General features: G+C 37.1%; 1 protein-coding gene across 1 annotated transcript in view; it reads left to right on the forward strand.

Moving 5' to 3' along the window:
- Positions 1-4,266: 4,266 nt before the first annotated feature.
- Positions 4,267-19,366, forward strand: part of CBX3 (chromobox 3) — a 387,393-nt gene continuing 372,293 nt past the window's right edge. The window contains exon 1 of the mRNA XM_070729074.1: positions 4,267-4,277. The gene's annotated coding sequence lies outside the window, so the exon portion shown is untranslated. The remainder of the gene's footprint in view (positions 4,278-19,366) is intronic.

Below are 19,366 nucleotides of genomic sequence, written 5' to 3' on the forward strand. Positions count from 1 at the left end.
ACATCCACATGCCGCAGGCCTGTTTTGCTCTCAGTAGAATGTGCCGACGAAGTCCTCTGACCAAGGAAGCGTGAGTGACAGGGAAGAGGGGAGTTTGGCAGACAGCCCAGGAGGAGATCAGTCATCTGTATCATCCTTGGATTCTGAACAAGAATTAATGACACATCCACGCATGCGTAGAGTGATCCATAGGAGACAGCAACTGAAGGATTATTACAAGAGAAAATGAGGCCACCTGTGGTTGGGTGGGGCTGCTGTAATTAGTGCTACAGATAAAAGTGCAGCCTGTTGTTTTAGCCTCATGGCAGTTTATCTGATTCATTGTTTCGTCAAGATCGTGGTTTTTGCTGTTCAGGATTGTGTGTGTGGACTCTCTGGACTTTAGAATTGGACTCAATTTCCCAGTTATTGGGTGAGCAATTGGACTGCATTTAACCTGTGCCTTGTGTGTACCAGAAAATCCCTTTGACATTTAAAAAGGGAGCTGTTTCTGTTTTTCTGTCTATAAAAACTTTTGTGTTTTCCTTTTATCGTGTGGTGTGTGTCTTCCTGGACTAATTACCCTGTAATTACAGGTGGTTGAGACACACCGGCAGAACAAGTAGTAGGATTGGCTGGAAAAGAAAATGAGAGATAGGGTCATGCTGGCAGCTGTCAAAATAACCCCTCAATCCTACATTATACCCTCTGGGGAAATAAAAAGTTTCCACTTTGCAAACCAGGAAGCAAAACAAGCTGGCACGCTTGGCAGCCTGTGCTCAGGAAAGTAATCCTATGCCTGCAAGCCAGAAGGACCTGGGATATTATGGTATGCCAGCTCTGACCTTACAGATGTAATCTGGCTGCCACTCCAGGTAAAAACCAAACCAAACAAAAAACTCCTGGGCTGAAATGCAAGGATTCCATAGATCCATTTTTTTAAAAATGTGTGATTCCCCAAAAGTATGCAGAGGTACTGCTCCTACGAAACTGGCATCTTGCAATGTAACTTCAACAGAGAAACTCTACTGAGTTTCCCCAAAGTTGTAATTTTTGGATATGTCTGGAACTCTCATAACATCCAGACAGTTTCCCTTGCAACAGAAGTGACAAATTTAGGGAGCAAGGCATGGTGAATAAAAGTTCAGCCTCAAGCCCCATGCCTATAATGTTCAAAAGATGTACAGTATGGTATTTTATGGATAGATATGTTTTCTCATCTAAGGAACATAGAACTGCTGACATGGTATTATTTGTACCATTTTCACCTAAAAGTGTTATCTGGCCCATGTGGTTCCCAGGAATTCCATCCTAGTTTGAAAGGTGGTAAAATCACAGGGGCTATAATTTGGGGACAGGTTGTACCTTCCTCTTTGAAAGTGGTAATGTTCAGTTCCAAACATCTGGTGGTTTCACAAAAAGCCTAAAGGAATAATTTATAGACAAACTAGCTTGTTATGAAAGGGGCTTTTCAAGAAACAGCTATTTTTCACAGATGCATAGAATGGATTTAGAAAGTAGCCACTGATGATAATTGATTATTTCTTAGATTTCTATTTATCCATATACTATTTCTTTTTTGTGTGTGTGGTTATGAGAAGATAATGATGTCATGTTAAGAAATTAATATTACATATCACTGTGTACTGTTTTTGTGCAGTGTGCATTTGTTTTTGTATTATTATTATTATTATTATTATTATTATTATTATTATTATTATTATTATAAAAATCAATACAATTTATTTATTTTTTAAAAAAAGAAACCCCCCACCCCTGTCAATGGTGTCCCACTTTATGAATGTTAAAATCTGATCACCTTATTCTAAGACTACATATAAAAATATCATGTTGAAAAAACTATGCCTTCCATTGAGTTGATGTTTTCAGGGATTGGTAAACTACAGAATGAGGTCATATACAAGCCTCATATTTATTCCAATCTAGTTTCAAAATTCCTTTCAAAAATTAATATAGGCTTTCTTAACACCTGCTTTGTGAGGAGGAAAGAAAGCCAAGTGAGAAAGTGTCAGTAAGAAGTTAAGGATAGATGTAATGATTCCCTAGAATTTAAATATCTCATCTTAACTGCTATGCTACATTGGTTCTTCTTTCCCCGTCTAGGGAATATGCAATATGATGGCATAGTATCATTCTTAAAATACTTTGGAAAACAAGGGAAAAATAAATCATTTATAAATAAAATAAAAATTCAACAATGATGATTTTCCCTCGTAATTTGTCTTTCTCTTTCATTCTTTTACTGCTCATTTATTCTCAAAATATTGTAGATATTGGTGCCATATTACTTTCAGGAATAGAAAACTGGAGTGTATTCACACATTATTTTCTGTCATTTGTTCACATGGGATCCTTCACATTACATTCATTCAAGTCCTGAAGAAAACGTGATATCTTCATCCATTTTTCTGTATAAATGGTAAACCAGATGTGGGGAATGACTGTAAATGAGAAACATCTGGGAAATAACTCTCTGCCAATCTTCTTCCCATACAAGTACCAGTTTGGTCACTTCTGTCCCAGAGGTGATGAACTGGTATCTGGGTTAACACTTTAGATAGTCAGTAAAGAATTTCCTGATTGAATATTCACTCATATTAAATCTTCCTTTTGTGCATTAAAAATGCACAATAGAGAAAAGAGTGCTTTTACTTGACTTGAAATTTTGTCTTAAAGAAAAAAAAGTTCATGTATTGCCACAGGGGCAGGGGTGGGTTCTTCCCACTTCAGACTGGTTTGCCTGAACCGGAAGCAACCCAGTGGTGATGTCATGATGATGTCACTGACCCAGTTCGAGCATCACCATCTTTTTTTTTAAAATATTTTTTGATATTTTTTTTAGGGGGATTTTTCTTCTGCACATACGCAAAAACTGAGTTTCCAGCACTGCGCATGCATCACTATTTTGTTTTGGGCCTGTATTTATAAAAAATATTCTATGCCAAGAGCAGAAGCCATCCACCTTCTGCCTGGGTCATTTGGAAAAGGGAAGGAAAGTGTTTACGGGAGGCAACTCCATGATCCCCTCCCCAATTCCCAAAACACGGTCACCTTTTCACTCCTCCACTTGAAACAGAATACCCTTACGAGACTAGACTTTCAATCCTGGGTCTAGAAAGCTTAGAACTAAGATTCCTTAAACAAGATCTAAGTATTGCCCACAAGATCATATGCTGCCTGTCGGCGACTACTTCAGCTTCAACCACAACAACACAAGAGCACACAACAGATTTAAACTTAATATTAACCACTCCAAACTTGACTGTAAAAAATATGACTTCAGTAACCGAGTTGTCGAAGCGTGGAACTCATTACATGACTCCATAGTGTCATTCCCAAACCCCCAACACTTCACCCTTGGATTATCCACAGTTGACCTATCCAGATTCCTAAGAGGTCAGTAAGGGGCGAGTATAAGTGCACTAAAGTGCCTTCCATCCCCTGTCCTATTGCTCTCCTATATCTCCTATACCTTTCTTCTATTCCTATATCTCTTCTTCTATTCTTTCATTGATATGTTCTATTCCTATAACTATTCTTTCTTAGATATATTCTACTATGAGTATATCATCTATAACCTTCATCATGTATTTTACTATGTGTATACCCACTAAAACACTCATTGTGTATTGGACACAATCAATCAATAAAATAAATAAAGTAAATGACATGGACCAGCCTTTAAGGATAAAGTTGGCGTAACCACCTAGAGGTAAGAAAATGAACCACTGAGGAAAAGAGCCTCCGAAGCTGCCAGCAGGGCAGCTATCCCCCTTCTTCACAGCTTAGAACTCCAAATAGAATAGGTCCTCAGCTGTTGCAAAATAGTGACAGCTCTGGGTATGCCACACCTTCTTCATTCTATTTGTTTGTTTGTTTGTTTATTTATTTATTTAGTCCAATACATAATACACATTGAAGATAATAGATATGTAATAATATAAATAAAGAAAAGAATAGAAGAAAAGATATAAAAGTATAGGTGAACATATTTGAAAGGAAGAAAAGATTTATGAGATAAGAAGAGACAATTGGACAGGGGACGGAAGGCACACTGGTGCACTTATGCACGCCCCTTCTATTTGAGAGCTGCCTTACAAACAAACAGTGTTGCCTTTTTTTGGCAGCTGCTGCACACTGCTAGCTCATATTTAAGTGGCTGTCCACTGGGACTCCCTCTCACAGTTACTACTGTTGAGCGAAATACCACATATACTGTACCTGTGCATTTTGTTTTTGTTGCCTAAATGTAGAACTTTACTTTTTTCACCATTGAATTTTATTTTGTTTGATTGGCCCAATGGTCAAGTCTGTTAAATGTTGCTCTAGAATGCTGCACTCACTCTTTTTAAAGGCCCAGGCTTTCCAGAGTTATGATGGGAAACACCCACACCCACCTATACCCCAGGGGGTCTTACTGCCACAATGTTTATCTTTAGAGAGTAAGTAATCTGTGTAGCAAGTTTGGTCAAAATTGCTTGAGGCATTCCAGAGTTATGCTTGAACACACACACACACACACACACACACACACACACATTCTTTATATAGATATATAGATCTGTCCCTGTAACCCGTCTTTTCATGAAAATCATATTTCTTATATGATCAAATCACAAGTATCAGAATTATCAACAACAATTTAAAAGTGAAAATGAAAAGAATAAAAGTTAGTCTTGCTCTTTATAGCTGGTTTTCTAAATATCCTGGGATTTCAGGAAAAATTGTTCTTTTGTTTATTCTTCTCTCATTGCAGCTTTGATAGCAAGGTGTAGCATGGTCACCTGAAAACAAAAAGTGTGCATCAAGCTACTGAACCAATGTATCAAGTACTTCATTGAAAATTATTTCCTAAAAGAATATTTATTACCTCAAAAGACTCGTGTGGATAGACCAAATTATTTAGTGACCTGTAATACCAAAGTAATGATCACAATAAATCAGAATTCATTATGATGTAAGGGAAGATTGGATCAAGGTTTGCAAGTAGGTAATGTGGCATAATTTAGCATCACAACATTATTTTATACTCATTTGTCCTGTGGGGAGAGGGAACTGGACTGAGGGAATTTAATTCATCCAACTTTCTGCAGTACACTTCACTTCATACATTCAGGCTTATAAAGCTGTTTTGCAATTCTGAAAATTATATCGGTGGAATGATTTCAACATAGATATTCTTATGGAAAAATTAAGTAATCTGTAACCCTGCAACCACATGATTAATTTCTAAGGTGCATTAATTTCTGAAGTGATTTTCAAGAGTCATCTTTGATCTCTGTAATTTTCATGATTGAAATTTATCTTGAAAGTTGTTCAGCTATGTTTTATTTCAATGATTCAAATGCCATATCACTTCCACACTTAGAGATATGTCAGAATAGGCTGTATTATGAGCTTCTATATGCTTTCCACTACTGCAAATGCAATTAAAATTGTTTGTATACGGTAGCTATTTTCCTTGATTGCATGTTTAATTTAATTTAACGTTCTATAATATAATGTAATTTGTTCAATTTTGAATGCCACTAAACTCCAGACAACTCACAACAATAAAGTAATATAAATAAGAGACAAATTAAATAAATAAATATGGACTACAGTGTTATTACACTATGGCAATCAAACAATAAGCAAACATCAAAAATAAGATTGTCCTATCCATCTGTCACTAGGCCTCATAGAATAGCTATGTTTTCAAGGTATTTTAAAATGTCATTAAGATTTGTCATTGCCAAATCACATTTTTTGGAAATTTCACCTTGAGATTATATTGTTTAGCAAAGGTAATAGAAAAAAATGGAGAAATGTTATTTAAGATGTAAGGATATAGATATTTCTTAAAGTTTTTTCCATCTGTATTTTACTCATAACAAACAAAACCACTTTTTCTTTTCATTGGTTAATCCCAGGACAAATTCAGAAATATCCGAGTCTACGGAGAGGGGTGGCATACAAATCTAATTAATAATAATAATAATAATAATAATAATAATAATAATAATAATAATAATAATATCTTCAGAAAGAGTGTTCAGAGAGGGGTGGCATACAAATCTAATAAATAATAATAGTCAAATTTCAATTGATAACTAAGTTTCAACTTTGAGCTTCCGCTGATGATGCCTCTTATTGTGGGTGTAGACCAGTATGTCACGTGAAGAGGGCTTCACTGTATAATTTAAGATGCTAATACTGTAGAGGAAGGTGTTTAACAAGTCAGATTATCTGCAAACCGCTGCAAACTGAATAGAAAGTACTTTTGATTTGATAGAGGAAACAGAGTTTTCTGCCCTGAGACCACTTGCTGCACATCTGGCTCCAAATATGGGATAATAACTACCCAAGTATGCATAGTAAATGTATTTTCCACATGGACATTGGCTGCTAGAATTATGTTATAATGAGCAATAACTACACTCATATCTCTGGATGATTTAATGCAGTTCCTCCTAATAATGACTGATAAGGGCATAGGTATTGGAGATTAGCACAAAACCAACAGATGTTCTGAAAAATCAAACTACCTGCTCTTCAGTTATTTGTAAAATACTTTTATTAACAATAAGTAGTTGAGGACAAAGCAGAAGGAAGACTGGAGAAAGGCAGAAAATTATGCTGAATTGTCATTCTGATTACTTGTGATCAAATACAACAGCTCACTGGAATACTATTTTCTTACCAAAAGAGGTATTTCACCATATTCCAAAATCAAAAAGATATTTCACCATATTCCACAATCAAAATATCTCTTTTGGTAAGATTGCAATGCTTGGGGAGGGTGAAAACAGCTTCCCCTTACCCCCGGAAGCCCTCTGGAGGCTGGAAATGGCCTGTTTCCCAACCTTTGGTGGGCCCAGTAGGCTACTGTTTCACCTTCCCCAGGCTCCAAAGGTTTCCCTGGAGCTTGTGGAGGGTAAAAATTTCCCTCCCCATCCCCTTAGAGGCTCTCTGGAAGCCAAAAACAACCTCCCAGAGTCAGAAGCTCACACAGAAGCCAAAAACCAGCTGGCTGGCACAAACATGCACATTAGAGTTGATCTAGGGCAACAGCTTGTGTGCCAGCAGATTTGGCTTCATGTGCCACCTGGGGCACTCATGCCATAGGTCCACCATCACTGCTCTAGAGGAAGCTAGGAGGAACTAAATATTATAATTAAAGTAGAAGAACACTTAAATTTGACTTACAAATACATGATAAAGCAAAATATTTTAGTTTTTCACATATAAAGATTATTTTTGAACAATAGATACAAAAATTAATTTTAGAGACAGACTTTAAAACATGTAATGAGAGGGGAACAAGTTTTACCTGACACTATTAAGGTTAACCTGAAAGGAGGTTTAAAAATAAAGGCCACAAGAATGATACAAAGAAAATGTTATGCTGGACATACAAAAGAAACTGGCCTGAAAAAAATGAAAATAAATAAAATTTTAGGAGGTTATTTGAATGGATCAAAAATCGAGATTGTTAAAAATAAAAGGAAAGATTTTAAAGTTGGTTTATTTGATCAAGGTTGAAATAGACTTGCTGTTAACAGATAATAGATTTTGCTGATATCAGAACTAAAATAATGAGGCTTTAAAAAGCAGTATATGATAAGAGGAGATATTTGTTACATTTAAAAAGAGGTAAGTTACTAAAATTGTTTATATTTGTGGTAAGGAAGGGGAAGTCATTTCTTTATATCTATTTTCTTTACTACATTGTTATTATTTCTATCTGTTCTATTTTTTATTTATCTTGTATATTTCTTTCTTTCCTTTTATTAGTTTGCATTGGTTTTTATTGTTGCAACTGGAGTTTTTAATTAAAATTACTATTAAAATAGTAATAAATTCAGACTGGTAGATCATCTTACTTTATTTCTACAACATAATAATGTAAAATGAGAGAATGAGAGAAAGTATATGGTTAAAATAATTTTGAGAAAATCTTAGGGCCTTTTTTTTAAAGAATGACATGAAGTGGAAGGGGAAGATTTCCAAATCTTGAGTCTAACAGACAAATAAAAAATATAATGAGTTTGGAATACACTTTGCTTTGGGTAAGCTTGAAAACAGAAGTTTTAAAATAATCATCATGGGTGGGTTGTATATTTTGTTATTCCATCAGCACTCGGCAAAACAAGCCAATTCTTTATAATCTGTCATAAATGGGACTTTATAAAATGTGGTTTAGTAATTTAACAACTTCCCCACAAACAATCCATACAATCATACAATCCAGCTGGGTTAGAGAAGAGGGGCTGCTTTGATGCTCATGAAAACGCATCGTTTTCATTGCTTTCAGAATAGTTTAGAAACTTTTACAAGAGCCTACAAATGAAATCTCTTGTTAGCCAAATTAACTATCAAGCTTGGCCGTGGACCCCTCTTAGAAGGTAACAGCTTCTGGTTGTTGTTAGTCTGTAGCAAATTGAGACAATGTAGTATTTTTATCAGGTACTCGAATAAAGTCTCTTGTTTAAAGTGAAGGGAAAAAATGCTGGAGCCCCACCGTCTCACTTTTAACAAGGACCAGCTGAGAAATGAATGCAAGCTGCACAAACCATCTTATGTCTGCCAATTCATTTCCTGGCCCTGAAAATTGAAGTAGCAGGGTGGGGTGGGATGGGGGGAACCTCTCCAGTTACTCTTAACAGGCCAACCATGGCAAAGCACCTAGGGAATTCTGAATGGAATCAATTGCACTTGTTACTGAGTTTTCTTTATTCTTCTATTACCAAGATCTGGATATTCAGCTGCAAACTATTACAATGAGGAGTTACTGACTAATGGTTTCCAGATTGCTCTATGAGGGGGCATTAATTGGAAGGGACAACTTAAGAGTTTAGGCCATGTAAATGCATTTCTTATTCTGTCAGGCTGAGAAATTCTGGCCTGCAAGAGGCTGAAATACTCAGAACAGATAAAGACTTCATAGTAGCAATTTAAATAAACATTTGGTAACAGGCCTTATGTTGATGGGATCAAGAATAATTAAAGTATCAGGCTGGGTTGCTGTTTTTAATGACATAAAATTTATAACAGTAATTTCAGGTTGGTTCTCCAGGAAGTGTGAAACTCAATTTATACTAGATCAAAACTTGATTTAGCATTTATCAGCCTGACTCAGGTCCTGTTGATCCATAGGTAAATAGCTAATAACTAATTCCTGTAGCTAACAGCTGTGGCGAGGGGGGCGTTTGCCCAGGTTCCCCTGGTGCACCATTTGCGGCCCTATCTGGACTGGGACTCATTGCTCACAGTCACTCATGCCCTCATCACCTCGAGGTTCGACTACTGTAATGCTCTCTACATGGGGCTACCTTTGAAAAGTGTTTGGAAACTTCAGATCGTGCAGAATGCAGCTGCGAGAGCAGTCATGGGCTTACCTAGGTATGCCCATGTTTCGCCATCACTCCGCAGTCTGCACTGGCTGCCGATCAATTTCCGGTCACAATTCAAAGTATTGGTTATGACCTTTAAAGCCCTTCATGGCATTGGACCAGAATACCTCCGAGACCGCCTCCTGCCGCACGAATCCCAGCGACCGATTAGGTCCCACAGAGTGGGCCTTCTCCGGGTCCCGTCAACTAAACAATGTCAGTTGGCGGGCCCCAGGGGAAGAGCCTTCTCTGTGGCGGCCCCGACTCTCTGGAACCAACTCCCCCTGGAGATTAGAACTGCCCCTACTCTCCCTGCCTTCCGTTAACTCCTTAAAACTCACCTTTGCCGTCAGGCATGGGGGAACTGAAACACCTCCCCCGGGCATGTACAATTTATGTATGGTATGTTTGTGTGTGTGCTTGTTAGTATATTGGGGTTCTTTTAAACTTTTTTTAAATATTTAAATTTATTTGGATTTGTTACGATTTGTTATGCCTTGTTGTGAGCCACCCCGAGTCCGCGGAGAGGGGCGGCATACAAATCTAAATAAATAAATAAATAAATAAATAAATAAATAAATGAATGAATGAATGAATGAATGAATGAATGAATGAATGAATGAATAAATAAATAAATAAATAAATAAATAAATAAATAAATATTCCATGCCAGTTTTTGTACTGTGCATTCTAGGCTTAGGGCACCTTTCAAAAGCAATTCCTTTGACAGAATATAGGGACTCAAATGTCTGAGCAAATGTCACATTGTTTGATTCACTCCATATTTTTCACCCATGAATCCTGTTCTCAAGGATTGCAGTTAAATAGTTTCTTGAAAAGTAAATTATGTATTAGACAGTAACCATTCACACAAAACATCCAGTGACAAAGTATAGGTTGGAAATAAATTTGAAAGATTTGAACAAAATGAGCTATGAACAGCATATGTAAGCTTTATTTAAACCCTATTCAAGTAAGAAATAAATAAAATATGTCTTTGTTAACAATAATATCTGAACCTTTCAAACCTAGCTAATCTTTTGATCTATGAAGCCCTGAACACTTGAAAATCTATGTGCAGAAACTATATTCAGTCTTTTATATTGAATGTGTAAAGCTCTAAATTAGAAAATACATAGATTCTGTATGGTGGGCTTACTTTCATACTTGCTGCAAACTAATAATGCTCAGGTGTGTACTCGGGTGAACACAGGTCTAAATTTTTTCCCTTTGGTTTGTCAACATGGATTAGGTATGGGTCCATATATTAACACTACTGTGTATTATTTTTCTAGGGACACGTAAAGTCAAACCATATGTTAGTCTAAAACTTAGTATGGGGCCCCACATTTGAACTAGGGCTGTGAATGCATAGAGGTGAGTCTAATCTTTGCCATCATACTATCGCTGCAATCAAACCTTTCAATTTCAAGTAGTTTATTTTTTAGAAAGTGAAAAGAGATATCAAGAGTTCCAACACGGACATCCATCAGCACAATAATACAACTTCAAATCCCAAGCTGCATATTCAACTGAAAGCAATGAAGTACAGACCAACACAGAGATTGGTAGTCACAAGCACTTTGATTGAGAGGACTCTCATTTGTTTCTTTTAGTTATTATGTTAAACAAATCATGTGGCTCAAAATGTCTCTATAAAGTGTTTTTTTCTTTACCCAGAGGAAAAAAGCAATAAGCCTCATTGCTTATGCAGCTGGAAGAAAAGGTTTATCCCTGCTTCATACAGTGATCTCAAAGATTACATGAACACACTCAGACATATATACCAGCAGCTGAACTTGAAATACAACTCTTTCCTATATGAAAAAGAATGGTGAAAGTTTTCAAGCATTTTAGTTTTCTCTGTGTGGGTAAATATATAGGAGTGTGTATAAAAATGTGTTAAGGCTTTCCAAGAATTCACACATCTATTTTGCTTTCCCCTACTCCCAAAATGGATAGGAAATTTATACCCTTATTTTTCACTTGTTTACTTTGGGTATGATTTCAGAGGTTCTGAAAGTTCTTTAGAGGCTAGATAAGGAATGTCAAACTCAAGGCTGGGAGGCCAAATCTGACTCATGGAATCGTCCTGGAAACAGCGAAGGAGTGGCCCATGGTGCCACTGACAATGAAAATGGAGCTCGTGAGGGCTGCATGCTGCCCTCCCTACCTCCATTTTTGCTGGCAGAGGACTGCTGGAAATCATTGCACCCAAAAACAGAACTCAGGAGCCCATTATCTCTGGCAGAATGCTCAGGTCACCATAGGTGCCCCCCTGAAATGAGTGACATTGAGTTGGCCATAGCTATCTTGGCCATGGCCTCCTATGGCCAGCCCCCCCCCCCCCCCCCCCGGTCAAATACACCCCAAATGCGCCCCTCAATGAAATTGTGTTTGACACCCATGGGCTAGATATAGGTTATAGCACCATAATATAGAATAAATATTTATATATGTAGCAATGACAACTATGATATACAGAGGCATTTATGCACCTGATCAGAGTGCTTTAATGCCTTTTATGGTGATTCAGTAGTAATCCGAAAGCAAAGAGTAAAAATATCCAACTCATTCTGCAAAAAGAAGTTTTGTTTGGGGAATATTGTGCATTCTCATGTTTGTGTTTTACCCTCAGTTTCTCTTATATTGAGATAAATACATCCTATTCCTTAAGATTAATACATTCTTTAATTATTTGTAACAAGAGGCCATGTGTCCCCAATTTATTGATATGTAGTATCAACCTAGTGAGAGAATGTGGGAGATAAATAACCAGATAACAAGTTGTAAGGCTAGCATCCAAAATTTAAATCAGAATTTAAATGCTTAACCTAAGAAAGATTCTCCCTCTGTGTGTTATTCTGAATCATCATTGTTTATTATATACATGCAATAAATACAATTACTAACTTTTCATAGTAGTACCTTCTCAAGAAAATACTTTAAAAAAAAAATTAAACATAAGTGTTGTGGTTCAGCCTGAGGCTGCTCAGGGACCGGCTGTGTCTCTGCTGGCTCCATGCCCAGAGGAGGATGACAGCGAAGAGGAGGGGGCTGAACAGTCGGACGGGGAGAGGAAAATCAGGAATGGGATGAAGGAGAACAGCATGAGAGCCCGGGGGGGGGGGCTCTCCCCAGCCAGTAGTTTGGAGTCATTAGGTGATGAGGCTCAAGCCGTCATTGACATGCGACAGAGATGGTCAGATCAAAGAAAGGAGCAATTAAAGAAGTATTATCAGCACTGAATTAGGAACAGCTGGGTTTGGGTGTGGTCCTCCTTAGCAGGGTTTACAAGGCAGGCAAGCCCTTGAAGCCATGTGGAGTGTTATCAGTTTGGAGTTGTGTTATCCTGTCTTGTTTCTCGGCGTCTCTGTTCCTGGCTTGTGGCCCAGCAGCTTTGGAAGACCCGTGAGAGGTGTAGGTCTGCTATCTACAGCCTCAGCTTGGCAGCAAGAATTCTGTATTGCTGCATGGACTTTTTCCTTCATGGATATATCTGAAGATACAGCATTTTCTGTTTGTAAGGACATTTTCTGTTACCTGTGTTTTTCTTGAATTTTATATAACTGCCTTTGCCTTTTACCAGTGTGTCTGGCTTCTCTTTTTGGGTTGGTATTGGCTTCTGGAGTGACCCAGACAGAACAATAAGTAAGTATTTCCCCAAGATTAGGCATCCTCATGTTGCCAGACATGCAGCCTTTTTAAAGTTCTCATTATTGTAAAAAGGGGTAAGAGAATGGAATGGATGTGAAAGGGCTGAAGACAGGACATTCCTCATGCTAAAGAAAATTGCTTTGTAAATAGTACAAAGAAAACATGGGTTAGAAGGCAAGAACTTTAAAACCCAGGAAACAAGCTGCCATTAACTTGAAAATAAGACACTCAGGTGTTAAGTAGAAAGGGCAAAGCTCCAGATATTGTTACACCATATTATTTCTATATATGTGCTTCTTTCTAATTCTTTGCAATAAATCTACTTATCTAACCTAGTACTTGTTTGAGTAGATGGAACAGGGAGAGACTTTAATCACTATGTTAGATATGACGTCTTATCAATGCAGTCAGACAGTAGGGAAAGCAAGTAGGATGCTTGGCTGCATAGCTAGAGGTATAACAAGCAGGAAGAGGGAGATTATGATCCCGCTATATAGAATGCTGGTGAGACCACATTTGGAATACTGTGTTCAGTTCTGGAGACCTGACCTACAAAAAGATATTGATAAATTGAACGGGTCCAAAAACGGGCTACAAGAATGGTGGAAGGTCTTAAGCATAAAACATATCAGGAAAGACTTAATGAACTCAATCTGTATAGTCTGGAGGACAGAAGGAAAAGGGGGGACATGATCGAAACATTTAAATATCTTAAAGGGTTAAATAAGATCCAGGAGGGAAGTGTTTTTAATAGGAAAGTGAACACAAGAACAGGGGGACACAATCTGAAGTTAGTTGGGGGAAAGATCAAAAGCAACATGAGAAAATATTATTTTACTGAAAGAGTAGTAGATCCTTGGAACAAACTTCCAGCAGATGTGGTAGATAAATCCACAGTAACTGAATTTAAACATGCCTGGGATAAACATATATCCATCCTAAGATAAAATACAGAAAATAGTATAATGGCAGACTAGATGGACCATGAGGTCTTTTTCTGCCGTCAGACTTCTATGTTTTCTAATGCATTCTTGTCCCAATCCTTTAATCCTAGATCATTTCAAACTGAAATCAAGGGATTGGGTGTTTCATTTAATCTGGATGGTTTCACTACATTTTGAAATGTAGTGCCATTATATAATTGGTAGTTACAAACCACAACATTCTTAGCCTTGATGATGTGCAGAACTATTCATCTTAATTATATAGATTCACAGCCACTCTTTACCTACCAAAACAAGAAATGGGGGAAAGTTGGATTAACTGTCAGCATAAACATCATTTAGATGTTCTGCAATGCTGTCCATGCATTAAACTGCCAAACAGGAAAGAGTAAAGAAATGGGATGAATGCTGAATTTTAACTTTAAAATAATAGTCAGTTGAATTCCAGAGATCATAATCGCTTAGGAATGGCTAGCCTGAGATACACCCAGTATATTCATCCATGCAAGGATTAATCCAGAGATTGAAGATAAAAGTGGATTTGAATGGCTTAACATGAAAGAAAAGGAAAAGAAAACCATGGGCTACGAAAACCATGAAGATCCAAATATTTAGGAGCTTAAGGGGAATATATCTATTTCTAAATGTCTACAAAGATTTTCAGTGATCCAGGTCATGGTGGTCTCAAAGGTGGTTTTTTTCCCCAAGAGGCAAATGGATTTTTTTGTTTTTCTTTGAAGACATTTTGCCTCTCATCCAAGAAGCTTCTTCAGCTCTGGTTGGATTCAGCTTGGACATCTTCAGCTCAGACTGGAATCCTTCCATTCCCTACTGTTAGATCATAAAGGATGCGTGAAGATGGGTCTGATCCGATTCGTTTATTAGGAATTGGGCAGGAACAGTCACAAAATAACCAAGAATGAACTACTACAAAATAGTAAGCAAGAATGCTGGCTCGCGGCTGTGCTGCCCTTTTAAAAACTTTCATCCGCTAGGTGCGGCTAGACAGCTTCTTGAATTTCCCGGACACGGCTTAGCCAATCCGCGGCCAGTATGCATATTAACTTATTTACCATAACTATTTACATATCCTATTTCCATACACAACACCTTCCATACAAACAAAGCTTCTTAGGTCTATATCAGTGACAAATGATAAAGGAACAGTCTTTGTTTTTGGATGTATTTTTCTTCTTTCCTTTTTTGAAGGGAGAGAGCATAGAACTACCCAATTTTTCTTGGCTGTGATAGAGGGAACAAGGCCTTCAGCATTCAGCCAAAAATAAATAAATTAGGATTATTTCTTAAGTTTGAATATATACGCAGATACCATATTTCATTGCAAGACAGTTGTTTGTTTCTCCTAGCTCAGGATGTTATTATTTTGTTCTTTGAGTTTTGAAGTGTGTGATGTCTGATTTCTTCTGATGTTAAGCTCACTTGCCTTTCTAAAAGCAATGATATTAATGCCAATAATAGCAGAGATGGGTTTAACTGCATACAGATGGGACATTGCCTCAGCTTCCTTTTCCAGAATGAGACAGTATTTTCTGAGTTGTGTTTTCTTTCATTTAAAAAAAGGATTTAAAGCAGCTGAGGCATACTTCCTGAAACTCATTCAATTACATTTACAAAATTCCAAATTTTCTCCCCAAAGACAAATAAAACTGTTTGATCCAACTATTATAGAGCTGTCTTTTGCTAGTCTTGTTGACTAATAATGTGACTGCAAAGATATTTCTAGGTAATGCTGAGCTCTGCAGAAACTCTGCAATCTTTTTTCTCATATTGCCATTAAAAAAAGAAAACCAACCTAAAAATGGATAAGAGAGCCAGTTTGAAATGTGAAGATTCAGCATTACACCATGGGTGACATGAAGGTAAATTTTTGTAATATTTCTATATGTAAAAAGTTTTCTGATCACTCTCCCATGCTAATTTTGGAGGCCCGAAGATTAAAAAATGAAGACAATCTTACAGTTTGAAGAAGTATGATCATTTCAGTTTATTTATTTATTATTTATTATTTGGATTTGTATGCCGCCCCTCTCCGAAAACTCGGGGCGGCTCACAAGTGAAAAGACAATCCAATACATGATCCAATTAATTAAAATATTATAAATTTAAGAAAAAACCCTATACTAACATACACACACACAAGCATACCATATATAAATTCAACGTGCCCAGGGGAAGATGTTTAGTTTCCCCATGCCTGACGGCAAAGGTGGGTTTTGAGGAGTTTACGGAAGGCAGGAAGAGTAGGGGCAGTTCTGATCTCCGGGGGGAGTTGGTTCCAGAGAGCCGGTGCCGCCACAGAGAAGGCTCTCCCCCTGGGGCCCGCCAACCGACATTGTTTAGTTGACGGGACCCGGAGGAGGCCCACTCTGTGGTACCTAATCGGTCGCTGGGATTCGTGCGGCAGAAGGCGGTCTCGGAGATATTCTGGTCCAGTGCCATGAAGGGCTTTAAAGGTCATAACCAACACTTTGAATTGTGACCGGAAACTGATCGGCAGCCAATGCAGACTGCGGAGTGATGGTGAAACATGGGCATACCTGGGTAAGCCCATGACTGCTCTCGCAGCTGCATTCTTTATTCCTTCCTTCTGTACAACAGAGCAACAAGTTTATAATACATGTAAGAATACGTTTTTTTTTTTAGCAATGGATTCCCCTCCCTCCACAATCTAATTTCTGCATAAAGATAGGGTAAGAAGTGACCTGGCTTCTAAAACCACTGTAGGCAGGATTTGACAGATGGGCAGTTGGTTCCCATCCCTTAGATAGGATGATTCTGAAGGGATTATCTAAGAAATAAAATAAGTGTATCTTCTCCCAATGTGGAGAACTATGGAGAATGACTTTGATGGAGATGAACAAGAACTATAACCAAATCTAAAGGACAAAACAACAGCACTTAACAAGAGAAAATATGTTTTTAAAAAAGAGAGGTTCAAACAGATACATCACCAATTCACATAAGTATAAGAAAGAAAAGAAACACAACATAATGAGACTTATAAGATTTTATTATAACAAGGGTCCTATGGCTGGGACAGGCACACTGGGGGTTGAAATCCACAAGTCATAAAGGGGCCATAGTTCCCACCTCTGTTATAGCCAATCTCAATAAAAGTATGTTTAGCCTTTTTGTAGAATTAATTTCTGGTTTGGACTATTGGTCTATCCCATTCACATATTCCCACCCCCACAGCTCCCTTACAATAGCTTCAACTACATAGGGATACTGGTTGTGCAGGGAGAGACAAATGGAAGAGATAATCCGACAAAAATAAATATGACTTTCATCTGTGTTTTTTTTTTAATTTTAGATATAGATTTGTTGATTAGAGTGAAAAGAAGTAGCATTTTACAAAGAATGAGTAGTAAATTGTGGATAGCATATATAAATCAATTTACATATACAGGTAACCCTGAACTTACAACAGTTCATTTAGTAACCATTCAAAGTTACAAGGGCACTCTCTAATCCACAAATCTTTTTCTAAAATTAAAAAATAAAACACAGATGAAAGTCACGCGCTGGTCCCACAAGAACCTACGAGCCAAGGCGGCGAGCGCAATTAAGCATTCCGGCTCGTAGCCCACTGCTACGTGCTCCCCTTTCATAACCTTCTGACAAGGAAAGCCAATGGGGAAGCCAGATTCAATGAACAACCATGTTATTAATTTAACAACTGCAGTGATTCACTTAACCGTGTCAAGAAAAGTTATAAAATGGGGCAAAACTTACTTAACAACTGTCTCACTTAGCAACAGAATTTTTCAGCTTCCTTGTAAATTAAGGACTACCTATATTTTCATAGGCTATTATTTGGCTTCACTTCATTTCATTTTCACTGATTTAAATTTTTAGATTAGTATGAGGAAATACCTTGTGTGTAGTTTGGAGTCATAACCTGATTTTTTTCTTGCCACATAAAATATATATTATCTTGTTTTTTCAAGTTGAAATTGGTATGGAATGCTTTGACATTTCCTTGATGAAATTTATCCTGCTGTTTTTAGAAATTTATGTGAGCTAGTAATCTATTTGGTTAAATGCAAATACACACCTTTAAATTGTCTTCACATATCTGCCAGATGTAGCCAGCACAGGCCCTATAATATTTATGATATTTATGCTCTTTCTCTATTTATTATCCCAATTGGCTTTTGTTTAAGTGCAGTTTATTTCCTTCTAATAATAGAAACATTAGTAAACAGAAAATCAGATTTTATGATCTGATAATATTATGATTCCTGAACAGGCATTGTCTTCAGTCAGCTTTATTTATTCCCACTGGCATCACTAAATTAAATATAACTGGCTATATGACATTACCATTGTTAGGGAGAAGATCTGTTTGGACTGCAAAAACTAAAACCTACCACACTACACACTCACCAACACACACACAGGGCAGCTTTTGGAGAATATTTTAGCAAAAGGTTTGGCATTGAAAACTCCTGTTTTTGTATTTAAAATTCTGACCAGAAAGCATTTGGCTGGCTCTCCTTAAATTTTTTATTTACCTTTGCTTGTCCGTAAAGAACACACCGTTCTGTTTAAAGGGCATGCATCATCATATCTTGACAGTCTGAAATACATTTATTTTTAAGAGATATTTTTGTCATCTAGGGAGTCACAGAAATGCTATGTCAAAGCCCAAGAAATCCAAAGAAATAATATAAGCTAGCTAAACCATGTCAGGAAACTGCTAAATTTATTGCCCATCCAGTGCAGAGTAGGTATCTTACATTCTGCATGTTGATGAACAATGAGACTGGGTATAATTTAACTCCATAAAAGTCTGCAACAAGACCCTTATGAGTGTTTCTTACTGAATGCAATAAATGTTAAACCAACAGGGCATCTTATAAACAATTTTGCAGTGTTACAGATTTACATACTCAGGTGATGCCTAATTAAATTGCCCTAAAGCACTTAATAGCATGGCATTTTTATTTCATAGTTAAGCTTTAAAAGTTTTATTCCTGCTTATTGAATTCTTATAGCACATTTTCCCAAAAAGAAAGATCACTGGAGAGTCCATTTGCTTAGCAAACAGTTTATAATGCTAAAATAAATAAATAAAAAGACCGCATAAAATCACGTCTTTTGAGACAAAAATGTTGATGACAACAGTGCCACAGCATGCCATCCAGTACACATTAGAGAGACAGGAAAATGTTGAAAAAAGTCACAATCTATAATGATAACACTGCTTGCCTCATATAGGTGAAACTCGAAAAATTAGAATATCATGCAAACGTTCATTTATTTCAGCAATGTAACTTAAAAGGTAAAACTTAATAGATGAGAGATAGTCATAATATGCAAGGCAAGATAATTCAAGCTGTGGTTTGTCATAATTGTAATGATTAC

The sequence above is a fragment of the Erythrolamprus reginae genome, chromosome Z (assembly GCF_031021105.1).
Source record: "Erythrolamprus reginae isolate rEryReg1 chromosome Z, rEryReg1.hap1, whole genome shotgun sequence".
NCBI lineage: Eukaryota > Metazoa > Chordata > Lepidosauria > Squamata > Dipsadidae > Erythrolamprus > Erythrolamprus reginae.